The following is a 13,520-nucleotide window of genomic DNA, read 5'->3' on the forward strand; positions in this document are numbered from 1 at the left end:
GAACAGAACAAAATAGGAGAAAAAATGAAATTATCAAGGAATCACAATTAGGATGATACAGGCCATGGTAGCAACTACTTACCAGGGAACCAAGCTAGATTCTTGATGTAGCTTGATGACTGAGGACTGGGGATAAAAATAAAAGATTAAAACTAGGACTCTACAATCTAAAAAGAGAGAGTAATGTAGAGAAAAATGGGAGATAAAATGGCTATGAGCAACTGAAAGAAGCCCGGGTTGGGCATTTCACAGAATGTAGGAGAAAGTGATATAAAATGAAGCTAAAATGATAAGTTGGAATCAGATTGACAAGCATAGTAAAAGAACTATGCATTATGTGTGTGTGTGTATGTAGATATATATATGCATATGTATGTATAGTCTACAAATAACAGTCACTTATAGAGTAAGGGACTTTGGAAAAGTCAAAATATGCCTAATTATGTGCCAACAAAATATTTTTAAGCTAACATTTACAAAATTTTTAGGTACTTAGATTAACAGAAAAAGATTTAAGAAAAGACATTTTTTAAGTAGCCAACTTTCAGAAAATGAAATTGAATGTCATTTGTTGTTTAACTCATTTTTCAATCTTGTCTAACTTTGTGATCCCATTTGGAGTTTTCTTACCAAAGACACTAGAGTGGTTTGCAGTTTTCTTCTCTAGTTCATTTTAGAGATAGAAACTGAGGCAAACAGGATTAAGAGAACTTAATTGTACCAGCAAATCTAGCATCACAAAGCTAGTAAGAGTTTGAGACCAGATTTGAACTCATGACCCTATATATTCCGTACTGTGAATGAATTCACAAGTGGGTGAGAGCAAGGGAGTAAAGGACCAGATAGATTTATAGTAAATTTAAATATTTGAAGAATGAGTAATTCGTCAGTGTTATATAAACTTTGTGAAATAATATCTTAATACCTGAACCAGGGAGAGATAAAGGAGAGAAAGAAAACCATAAACCAATATGTCAAGATGAATATCATTGTGAAAGCATATAATGAAATTTTTAAGTGGGTAACAACGCAATATTAAACATTGCTACAGCAAATCATAGCTAATTTAGATTTTTTTTTTTTTATCAAGGATGCAAGGTTGTTGTGAAATGGACCTATTTATGAGCCCTTGAAATTATGTGAATATAATTGCTGTTTGAACCCTGCTATAACCAGAATTGTGTTGCTGAGCCTTCACACTTTAATACAGGTGGTATTTCCTGTTTCCATCTCCATGCACATATGTATTCATTTAACCTTTTATCTAGAATGTGTAGTTGACAAGTATATAGGGCAAGATTGATCTACATCCTGGAGAACTTTGTCACCTGTCAGGATGAGACTCCTTTAATGTGATATATGTGTTGAAACATTATTGTGGTTTTTTTCTCTATAAAGAAGTAGCTCTGGAACTGCTCAGGGATGACTCCCCAAGACTTGTATTTGGGGGTCTCAGTCTCTGGCCAACTAATAAACGCTCACAATTCTTTAACTATATAAGTTGTCCTGTATTTTTAATTGCAAATGGCCACTTCAATTGAATAATATGAAAATGAGAAATATTATAGATAAAAATCAATGAACAATTATTAATTAGCTGTAATGGGCTGAGACTTGAGTTGATGCACTGAGGTCCCAAGCACATAAGGCTAAATAGTAATTGGACCATACTCTATTAATATATATGCTTGGAGAAAGAATGGCCCCCGCCTACTCTTTGTGCAAGTCCTGATGTGTTGTATAGGAAATGATGTTTTTGGTGGGTGGAGGCAAGGGAGGGGAAAGGGAAGCGGAAGGAGAAACTGCTGGCTGGTGTATTATCATAGCTGCTCGCAATGCTATCGAGACTGCCCTTCACCTCCAATCCCCCTCTGCTCGCTGGCTTCCTGTCATAGCTGCCCAATTGCTATCACAATCCTTTTTCATCTCTTCACTTCAATAAAGATTGAAGATTTTTCCCTTAACCTGAATTCCTGACTCTGGCTGATTTTAAATACGCGGTCATCACAATTAGCTACTATGTGCTGGGCACTGTACTAAGCTGTGGGAATACAAAAAGAGGCAAAATAAAATCCCTGCCCTCAAGGAATTTACTTTCTAAAACAGGAGACAAAGATACATAAACCAGAAGTCACATGCAAGATAAATAAATGGAAATAATTATAATAGACAAGACAAGGGCAGAGCCATGATGGCGGAGAGTACACACGTTTCTTTGTGACCTCCTACCCTCACACTAATTATGAAATCCAGCCTCTGAATTAGCTCTGGACTGGCAGAATCCACGAATATTGGGAGTGCAACAAATTATCAGCAGAAGATTATTTTGAAGATCACCAGAAAAGGTCTATTTCAGTTGGGCATGGAGGGAGGTGGCCAGGCACAGGTAGGCAGGCAGAGCATGGAGGCCAGCATACGCTGTGCAGACCCAGGGTGCTATAGACTCTTCTGCGGAGAATATATGAGGAGGAATCTACACCAGAGTTGGCCACTCTGCCCTGATTGCAAGCTAGTAGATCAATAGAGAAGTTATAAAACATCCAACACATACATAAAAGGTAAAGAGAGAACCCAGAAACACCCAGGCATCTCATGGACCTGGCCACGCCCACCAAAAACCGGGAGTAAGTCAGCACTGACCCAGCGCAGCTGCGGCTACTTTGCTGCCACCTGTAGAGGAAACTTGGAAAACCTCCTTGCCCTAAAAGCAGGTCCTAAATTTGTTTTTTTTAAATGAGCAAAAAAACCAGAACTCTAATCATAGTAGTTTCTATGGTGAAATTTCAAACCCTGAAGAGACTAAAGGCAGATTGTCTCCAGATGAAGCCCCAAAAGGTGATATTATGTGGTCCCCATCACAAAAGACTCCTAGACAAAATTAAAAAGGACCTCAAAAAAAGAGCTAGAAGAAAAATGGGGAAAGGAAATGAAAACTTTGTAAGAGGGTTTGGAAAAGGCATATAACTCCTTAAAAGATAGATTTGACAAAATGGAAAAAGAAAACAACTCCCTGAAAAACAGAGTTTGTGAAATGGAAAAAATAAATAACTTACAGGAAAACAGAATTTGTGAATTGGAAAAGGTAAATAACACCTAGGAAAACAGAATTTGTGAAATGGAAGAAGAAAATAACTCCTTAAAAAACAAAATTTGTGAAGTGGAAAAAAATTCTATAGAACAAATACAATTCATTTAAAAATTCAATTGGACAAAAACAAAAAAAAATTTAAGTAAATGAAGAAAATAATTCACTAAAAATCAGAACTGAACAAATGGAAATGAATGACTTGAGGAGACAACAAGAATCAGTCAAACAAAACCCCCCCAAAAAAAAAAAAAATAGAAAAAAATGTAGAAAAAATAGCTACTTGGGAAAACAACTGATCTAGAAGGTAGATCTAGGAGAGATAATCTAAGGATTATTGGACTCCATGAAAACAATGATAAAAAAAGAGCCTAGACATTATTTTTCAGGAAATCATCAAAGAGAACTGCCTAGATGTTATAGAATCAGAAGGTAAAATAGCCATTGAAAGAATTCATTGAACACCTCCTGAAAGAGACCTCAAAATTAAAACTCTAAGGAATATTGTGGCTAAATTTCAGAACTATTGGACCAAGGAAAAAAAAAATATTACAAGCAGCCAGAAAAGAGACAAGACATTAGGATTATGAGAGGGTAGGAAAAATTTCCTGTGGAACAAGGGATTTTAGTTGAAACTTAAAGGAAACTAGGGAAACCAATAAGCAGAGGTGAGAAGGGAGAGCATTCCAAGTATGGGAAACAGTCACAGAATTGCCCCCACTAAGAAGTGGAGTATCTTCTTCATGGAACAGCCATTAGACCACTGTTGCTAGATTGAAGAATTCATGACAGGGAATAAGATATGAGAAGCCTGGAAAGAAAGAAGGACTTTGAATGCTAAATAGAGAATTTTGTATTTGATCCTGGGGATAATAGGGAGCCAGTGGAGTTTATTGGGGGGCAATGAGAGAAGCATAAAATGGTGGCACCTGCTCTTTGGAAAAAATTTTAGTGACTAAATGGAGGACAGATTGAAGTGAGTGGAGACTTGAGCTGGCTATGCCATAATCTAGGCATGTAGTGTTGAGGACCTGCACCAGGGGAGTAACAATGTCAGAGAAGACAATGGGGCATATTGAAAAAAGGCTGCAAAGGTAAAATTGGCACTTTGGAAATATAAGTGTCGCAGTTAGTGGGAAACAATGAGGACTCAAAGACAACTAGGATATAAGTATGAGAGCCTGGGAGGATAGTGTTGTCCTCTACAGTAATGGGGAAAGAAGAAAAGGGCAGGAGATGTTTAGAGAGAAAGAAAATTAGTTCAGTTTGGATGTTGAGTTAACTCACTATCCAGTTCAATGTATCAGAAATTCAAGATTGGAGGTCAATAGATAGATTAGATAGAACAAGATGGGTGGAGTTACAAATTGTCAGAATTAAGTTTATGGAAGCTAATGAGATCACCAAATGAAATAGTATAGAGGGAGAAAAGAGAACTCAGGACAGAACCTTGTCAGATGTCTTGTAAAAAGTATGATCTGGATGAAAATTTAGCAAAGGAGGCTGGAGAGGATCTGATAAGTAGAACCAGGGGAAAGTGATGTCTCAGAAGCCTAGAAACAAGTTTGAAAGAGTACAGGGTGGTTAATAGTCAGAGGCATTAGAGAAGCTGAGGAGAATGAAAATTGAGAAGGCTTCTGGATCTAGCAAAGACACATAGGGGCAGCAATTTCATTATGATACTTTATGTCATAATATATGTGTATATTATGATATATATATTATATATATATATATATATATGTCACACTTTAAGGAGTAAAAAAGAAAATAAGGGACAAAGTAGAGGCACTAATTGTAGATGACTTGTATTAGGAGGATGAGCACAAAGAGAAGAAAGATAGGAAAGGAGAGTAAAAAAAATCAGTGGAGGATTTTTAGGGTGGGGAGACATGGGCATATTTGAGGTTCTGAAGCATTCCAGAGAATGAGCAAGGAGGCAGATATTGAGGGGAATCTGTTGGAAAAAAAACAGGATGGAATGAGAACCACTTGGCCAAGTAGAGGGGTTAGTTTAGTAAGGAGTTCACCTCTTTACATGTAACTTCATTACATTAATGTAATTCCATTACATTACATCCATGAGTTATGGATGAGAAAAGCGAGAAGAGGAAGCTTGAGATGAATGGCTTCAATTTGTTTCTGTAAAATATGGGACAGGATTTTCAGTTGAGAGTGGAGGAGGAAGTGTCACAAGAGGTTTGATCAAGGATGAAAAAATTTAGAAAAGCCATTCTGGATAGTGGGATAATGAGTGATAAGGCAAGATATAAAAAAATTACCTAGTGGTAATAAATACTCAGATGAGATTGAACCACCTTGGTTAATAGTAGATAAAATTGGGAAAACTAATGGCATAGGGGGTAGAGCACTAAGTATGGAATCAGAAAGACATAAATTCAAACCAGCCTTATAATCTGTGTGACTAAGCAAATCATTTAACTCTTTGCTTCAGTTTCCTCATCTGTAAAATGAATTGAAGAAGAACATAGCAAACTTCCAGTATCTTTGCTAAGAAAACCTCAAATGGGGTCATGAAGATTCAGATACTGAAAAGATAGAACAACAAAAAACAGAAATTGTATTTGCAGGGGCAGCTAGGTAACAATGGCTAGAGTGCTGGGTTTGAAGTCACAAAGGCTTATCTTCCTAAGTTCAAACCTGGCTTCAGAGACTTACTAGTTATGTGACCCTGGGCAAGCCATTTAACCCTTTTGCCTCATACTCTTCATCTGCTAAAAAAAAAAAAAAAAAAAATGAGATGGAGAAGGAAATGGCAAACCACTTTAGTATCTTTGCCAAAAAAAAAAAAAAATTCACAAATGGGGTCAGGAAGCGGCAGATATGAACACTACTGCAATTTAAATAACAAAAAAAGTTGTATGATTTTTTTTTCTTCACCTTCATTTCACATTGCACAAGGAACAAAGACAGCAGATAATACAAGTCAATTAAGGTTGAGGAGGCTGACATAGGGCATGATTGATGAAATTGTAAGGGATTTAAGGATTCAAGAAAGAAGGGCAGTATAGAGTTGGTTCACCAAAGGGTCAAGATGGGGAAAAGATAAGAGAGTGGCAAATGTTGGGGAGATGTCTTAGGGGAGAATCAAAAAGTCAAGATTTTTAAAAATCATGGTGCAGATAAAGAATTCATTTTTTTTTAAAGGCAAAGGTAGACGTGAAAAACCAAGAGATTATGGAATTTGTGACTCTGGTAGTAGCTCATTTGTGTTTGATGGCAAAATCTTTGGAGAATAGGTCAAGGAAAGTGAATAGATTGAAGAACTGAGTGATTAAAGTGTTGGAGTTCCCTAATATGAGGCTGGGAAGTTAATAAGAGAGGAATAAATTGTAAACTATGCACTGCACTCATTGAGAAAGGAAAGGAACTATCCTAGAGGTCAACAGACAACAGCTACCAGACTTTTGATTGAGTAGTAGATATTCAAAGCATGAACCTCAAAAGAGGAAAGATTATTGGGTAATGGGAGTAGAAGAAAAACTTGGAAGTGACAATGGAAAACAAGTATCCCAGTCTCAACCAGTGAGCAGAGGGACAAGAAAAGTATAGCATAAACTGAAAAGGGTGGCTGACCTGGGTGCTCCATTGTTAGTGCCCTTCACAGAATGTTTTGATTTTGATAAAGACAGAGGCCTTCTTCCTTCAAAAGAATTTGTCAAAAAAAAAAATAAATAAAGACCTCTTAAGGAAACAAATCACATCATAGAATATAAGCAACAGAATCACATTATAACTCTAGGCAAAATATGAGGAAATAAAAAAAAATCAATTCCAAACAATACTGAACCTCTTGCTGAGTTCTCATGATAGTCTGTCTATTTAAGAGGGCATTCTCATATCAGGTGATATGAGCAGAACTTCAAAAATTCAATGAATACCAAATACATTTTCAAAAAGGGAATTATTTCTCTCCCATGGAAAATGTTATCTAGTCAGCCTGGGAATTTGACCTCAACCCTGTAAATCACAACTTAGTTATCAGTTTGAGAAGCTATGTTATCTGAGTCTCCTAGAGCAGACAGTTAAATGAATTTTTAAATACTTTTGATTACTACAAAGTGCATTCCTCCACCATAAAACATAGTCTTGTTTATAGAGGGTCCCTTACTATCCAAGGCAGTAAAAAGACTAAAGAGAAAGAAAAATTCATGCAACTTTAAATGAAATATAAAAACTGATTAGGTCTAAATAAATAAAGGGCTGCTAGGTGACTAGTAAATAAAACCATGAGCTTGGAATCTGGAAAACTCATTTTTAAGAGTTTAAATCCAACCTAAGACAATTAATAAAATGTGTCCCTGAGCAAATCATTTTACAAATTCAGCCTCGGGTTTTCTCACCTATGAAATGAATTGAATAAGGAAATTGAAAACAACTTCAGCATCTTTACCATGAAAATCTCAAATGAGCCACAAAAAGTTGGTCATGACTGAAATGAATGAACAACAATAATCAACATGAAGTGCACCACCATTTCTGGCATCTCGTCACTTTTCCCAAAACTCTCAAATGTAGAGAGGATTAGACCTAGCAGGAAGAGAATTGGAAAGAAAAATAGTGTCATTCCAGTACTCAGAATAAACAGGTTGCTCCTATTGTTTCTACTTACATCCATCTTTTTCTTTTCTTTTCTTTTTTTTGCAGAGGCAATTGGGGTTAAGTGACTTGCCCAAGGTCATACAACTAGGAATGTTAAATGTCTGAGACCAAATTTGAACTGAAGTCCTCCTGACTTCAGGGCTGGTACTTTATCCCCTGCACTATCTACCTGCTCCTTACTTATATCCATCTTATTCATTAAAGGCCAGTTAAAGTTTCAATAAATTCAGCTCTCAGCAGAACTTTCATTGGATCCCTCTAACAAAACAAAAATAAAAATAAAAAACAAAACTGTAAGAAGCCTTACCTGCATGTGTGGAGATATACCCCAAATGCATTTTTGTTGGAATCCTAATGTTAACTCGACTTGAAACAAGGTGATAACTCAAGGGAGATGTTAGAATCCTAGTGTTAACTCAATGTAATTGATACAATGCTTGTGTTCACACTTTTACTCATTGGAGTTCACCCCTTTGGGAGATTTCAGGATTTAGTATGAGATATCTGAATTCACACCTCGAAGGGGAGGGGTAAATCTTTGGGAGATGATATATAAGAAGCGGACTCAGTTGGAAGTTCAGCTGAATTAGATTGGAGAAGAGCACACTGGGATAGACACAGAGCACTCTAGGAGATTGAGAGCCAGAAGCCCTCTCTCAGAGGCAAGAGAGATTCATTCCATTTTCCACTTGGCTGGCTGGAAGTTGAAGAAAGCAGAGGCAGAAGCAAAGGACAAAGCTGCAAGAGTTCTTAGAACCAAGCAGAGAGATAGGCCTCAACTAACCAGGCTATTTTGGAAGGAGAAAATAAACGTTTGGCTAGCTGCATTTGGTGATTATTTACTTTTAACTGAAACTAAGGCTGCCTCCAGAAAACCTCCCCGAGAAACCTGCTCTCTCCCAGAAAGAACTATTATTTTAAAGAAGAAAAACACCACACATTTTGTCTGAGAATTGTCAAAATCCTTATTGGAAGAGAAACAATTATCTAATTCTCAAGAATTCTTTGAGATGGCACAAAAGACTTTGAGAAAACTTGACCTATGTAGTAGGTCTTTGTTGGCTATTCAGTAAAGTTGAGTAAGAAACAGAGAAATTAAGAAAGTGGTAATTTAGAGAAGAAGGGAAAGATGAATTTGTGAAATGACCTAACTAAAAAAATGATTGTATGGTATAAGCAACTGAAACATATTAAAACTCTCAGTACAATAAAAGGAAACAAGACAAGTTGATGCCACACAAACATTAGATGTACTGCTGAATTTTTACAAGAGTCTACTTAAGAGGGAATTCTGAAAACAGATGATAACAAATGGAAGAATTTCAAAGTACCAGTCAATACCAAACCTGCATTTTCACAAAGGAAGTTGTTTTTCCCCCATGGAAATTGTCACCTAGTCTATCTGTGGACTGCCAAATGCACTCTGGAAATTGTAACTCCCTCCCCTCCACTCCCATCCCCCCCATTCCCCCCCACTCCCCGATTCCTAAAGATATGTAACTTAGTTTCTTAGAGAAGACTGGAACAGAATTTTCAAATACCTCAATTGTTTCTATCTAATACAGAAAAATCTCAATGGATGTTTCTATACAATACAACAGTTTTGTTTAATATCTTATCCCTGATAAGAACAGAAAAATAGATTCCATGAAAAAAGTGGTCTTTGCAACTTTAAATGAAAGATGAGAACTGATTAAAAAAAAAAAATCTATAGCCAAGGAGAGCAGCTAAATGGCTAGTAAATAGAACACTCAGAATGAAATCATCTCCATGATTTCAAATCCAACTTCAGGCTATTACTAGTTCTGTAACCCTGGTCAAGATTCTAAACTTTTTGTATTGGTTACCTACTCTATAAAATGAATTGGGGAAGGAAATGACAAGCCATTTCTATATCTTTGCAAAGAACACTTCAAAGAGGATCACAAAGACTTGTGACTAAAAATGAATAATCAACCAATATGTAAAATTCACCATTTCTGTGCATCTCATTTCTCTTCTTTCAACACTTTTCCCCCCAGAAATCTCAAAAGTAAAGCAAATTAAACCTAATAGCAAGCTAATTGGAGGTAACAGTTATGCCATTCCAATAATCCTCTGAACCCTCAAAGAAATGTCTTAAGAAGTCTTATCTATATAAATGGAGCAATACCTAATATGAGCCACATGGAACACTCTTGACTGAGAATTGTCAGAACTTTTTTGGAGCATGAACAATAATCTAATAGGTCATTTCACAAATTCACCTTTCCCTTCTTCTCTAAATTACCACTTTCTTAATTTCTGTTTCTTACTCAACTTTACTGAATAGCCAACAAAGACCTACTACATAGGTCAAGTTTTCTCAAAGTCTTTTGTGCCATCTCAAATATATCAATAATCTAATAATCTAATCAATGATTCTAAGATCTACAGACATGAAGGGTAGCTACTTGACTGGTAAATAGAGCTAGTTGACTGGTAAATAGAGCTTGGAATCAGGAAAACTTATCTCCATGATTTCAAATCTGACCTCAGGCAAATACTAGCTGTTTGACCCTGGGCAAGTTCCTGAACCCCTTTTTTGGTGAGTTTGCTTTTCTGGAAAATGAGTTCTAAAAGGAAATGGCAAACCATCCAGTACCATTGTCCGAAAAACCCCAAATAGGTAATAAAAAGTAGGTCATTTCTGAAAGGAATGAACAACAGTAGACATGAAATACACAACCACTTCTGTACATCTTATTACTTATTTTGTCAGTCTTTCCAGATCAAAGATAAAGAGGATTACACTTAGCAGAAAGAGAATTGGAGGCAACAGTGTTGTCATTCCAGTAATCCATGTAAATGGGCTGCTCCTATTGCTCCTGAATGTGAGAACGAGTACTTGCATTGATCTTATTGGTCAAGGAAGGCCAGTTAAAATCTCAATAAATTCAGCTCTAGCCCTCTTATGACCCCCAAAGAAATGTTCTAGGAAGTTTTGCCTGCAACAATGAAGATATACCTAAAGTACTTGCATTGATCTTATTGGTCAAGGAAGGCCAGTTAAAAATCTCAATAAATTCAGCTCTCAGTTGAACTGGAGCCCTCTTATGACCCCCAAAGAAATGTTCTAGGAAGTTTTGCCTGCAACAATGAAGATATACCTAAAATGCACAAGATCAAGCATTTTTACTTGAGAATTATCAGAACTTTTGTTGGAGCATGAACAATGATCTAATAATCAATAGTTCTCAGATCTATAAACATGAAAGGAAGCCAAATAACTGTTAAATAGCATTTGATTTGAATCATGAAGATTCCTCTTCATTGACTTCAAATCTGACCTCAGACAATTACTAGCACTTTGACCCCAGGCAAGTCCTTGAACCCTCTTTGTCTCAGTTTCTTCATATATAAAATGAGTTGGTAAAGGAAATGGCAAACTATTCCAGTACCTTTCTCGGATAAATTCCAAATAGGTCACAAAAAGTTGATGATGACTGAAACAAATGAATAACAAGAAAAATAGACAAGAAGTGGGTTGCTAAGTTCATCCATGAAAACATAGCCCTAAAGAATCTTCATCCGCCACTACCACCAAAGGTTATCAAAAAATAACCTTTACTTTCACAAGAAACCATCCAGTGAATCTGTCTGTATCTAGCTCTATGCTTTGTAATCACTGGTTTAAAAAATTCTATTTCATCAGGGAAGCAAAAAGCTAGAAAAGCAAAAGGCAAAAGAAGTGGAAAAGTGGATAATAAAGGCTAGAGTGTCTCTTCCAAATACATTGATATATAAAGTTTTATATAACTATTACATCAAGTGAACAAACATTATATTAAAGCAATAAGAATATAAAGGAAGGTGAAATTAATTCCTGCCCACAAGGAACTCTGTCTAATGTTTCCTTGGCAGTAAAGTCTCAGTTTCCTTGGCATTAAAATAGGAATAGTTTTTACTTTGCAGAATTATTGTGAAAATTAAATGTGTGAAGCACCTATCGTACAGAAAATATTATCTTTAAAAAGCCAGACAACTTCATATTTGATACTGGAGGGAATAGGAAGCCATTGAAGTTTACTGAATTTGACATCCAAGTGGAAAGTAGACTGGAGAGAGACTTGAGGCAAGGAAACAAACTGTCAGGCAAGTAGAGAAGTACAGATAGGAGGTGATGAGAATCTTCATCCAACTGATAGAACTCTCAGAGGAGAAAAGAAGGGATAAATGAGAGATGTTGTAAAAGTAAATTTGGTAGGATTTGACAACTGATGGGGAGAGAGAGAGAGAGAGAGAGAAAGAGAGAGAGAGAGAGAGAGAGAGAGAAGTCCTCAGTTTTGAAATTGGGTGACGGATAATAGCAGTATCCTTTATAGTCATAGGGAGCTCAATTTATGAAAGAATTTATTTAGGATTTATTTAAGAAATAGAAGAAAACATTCTTTGATTTCTTTTGAATTCAAAAATGAAATGGTAAGAAAATACTGTAATAAATCAGTAGCAGGTGAAGATGATCCAGAACAGTAGGGGCATAGTATACCATCAAGATTGTCTCATACCAAGATGTATTCTGATGGAAGTTGATTTCTATGACAAAGAGACCTGAGTTTCAATGGACAAATGATGGACAGAAACAGCAACACCCAAAGAAGGAACACTGGGAAACGAATGTGAACTATTTGCATTTTTGATTTTCTTCCCGAGTTATTTTTACCTTCTGAATCCAATTCTCCCTGTGCAACAGGAGAACTGTTCGGTTCTGCAAATATGTATTGTATCTAGGATATACTGCAACATATTTAACATATATAGGACTGCTTGACATCTGGGGGGGGTGGAGGGAGGGAGGGAAAAATCGAAACATAAGCGAGTGCAAGGGATAATGTTGTAAAAAAATTACCCTGGCATGGATTCTGTCAATACAAAGTTATTATTAAATAAAATAAAATTTAAAAAAAAAGATTGTCTCATACTCCTTTGACTTGCTACGTATGGCAAGATAAGGCAAACTGTTACAAATGGAGTTGCATCCTTATTGCAAGTGAGGTTAGAGGAATAAAAAGCGAAGATAAAATGTATCTCCCACAATATATGTATGGCAATTGTTTCCATCTTAGTAACATCTCTCATGTACAGAGGAGATTCCCTTTTACCTTCAGAATTAAATATAAAATCCTTTTACTTTTAAAGACTTTCATAGCCTACTCCCTTCCTACTTTTCTAGTCTTTTTATACCTTATTTCCCCTTCTCTCCACTCAAACTCTTGAATCAATGGAACTGGTTTCCTTACTTTTCCTTGAGCAAGACACTTCTTGATACCCAATATTTTCATTGGCAGTTCCCCAAGCCTGGAGTTCTATCTATTCTCATTTCTGCCCCTGCTTTCCCTGGCATCCTTCAAGTTTAAGCTTGAAAGGTGGGAAGGGATCAAGTTATGAAAGGTTTTAAAATCCAAACAGAAGACAGCTAGTTGGCACAGTGACTAAAGTGCTGGAAGTGGAGTCAAGAGAAAGTTAAGTTCAAATTCAGCCTCAGATACTTATTAACTGTTACAAGTTACTTGACAAGAAGCTTTACACCTTATTTAATTTTAGTGCTTTTTCTATAATTTATCTCATATATATCTTGTCTGTGGAAGTGGCGAAATGGATAGAGTTCCTGGCCTAATGTCAGGAAGACTCCTCATGAGTTCAAATCTTTCCTCAGACACTTACTAGTTGTGTGACCCTAGATAAGTGACTTAACCTTGTTTGCCTCAGTTCTTCAACTATAAAAGTAGCTGGAGAAGAAAATGGCAAGCCACTGCAGTGTTTTGCCCCAAATGGGGTCACAAAGAGTCAAGTA

This window comes from Antechinus flavipes, chromosome 3 (genome assembly GCF_016432865.1).
Source record: "Antechinus flavipes isolate AdamAnt ecotype Samford, QLD, Australia chromosome 3, AdamAnt_v2, whole genome shotgun sequence".
NCBI classification, from domain to species: domain Eukaryota; kingdom Metazoa; phylum Chordata; class Mammalia; order Dasyuromorphia; family Dasyuridae; genus Antechinus; species Antechinus flavipes.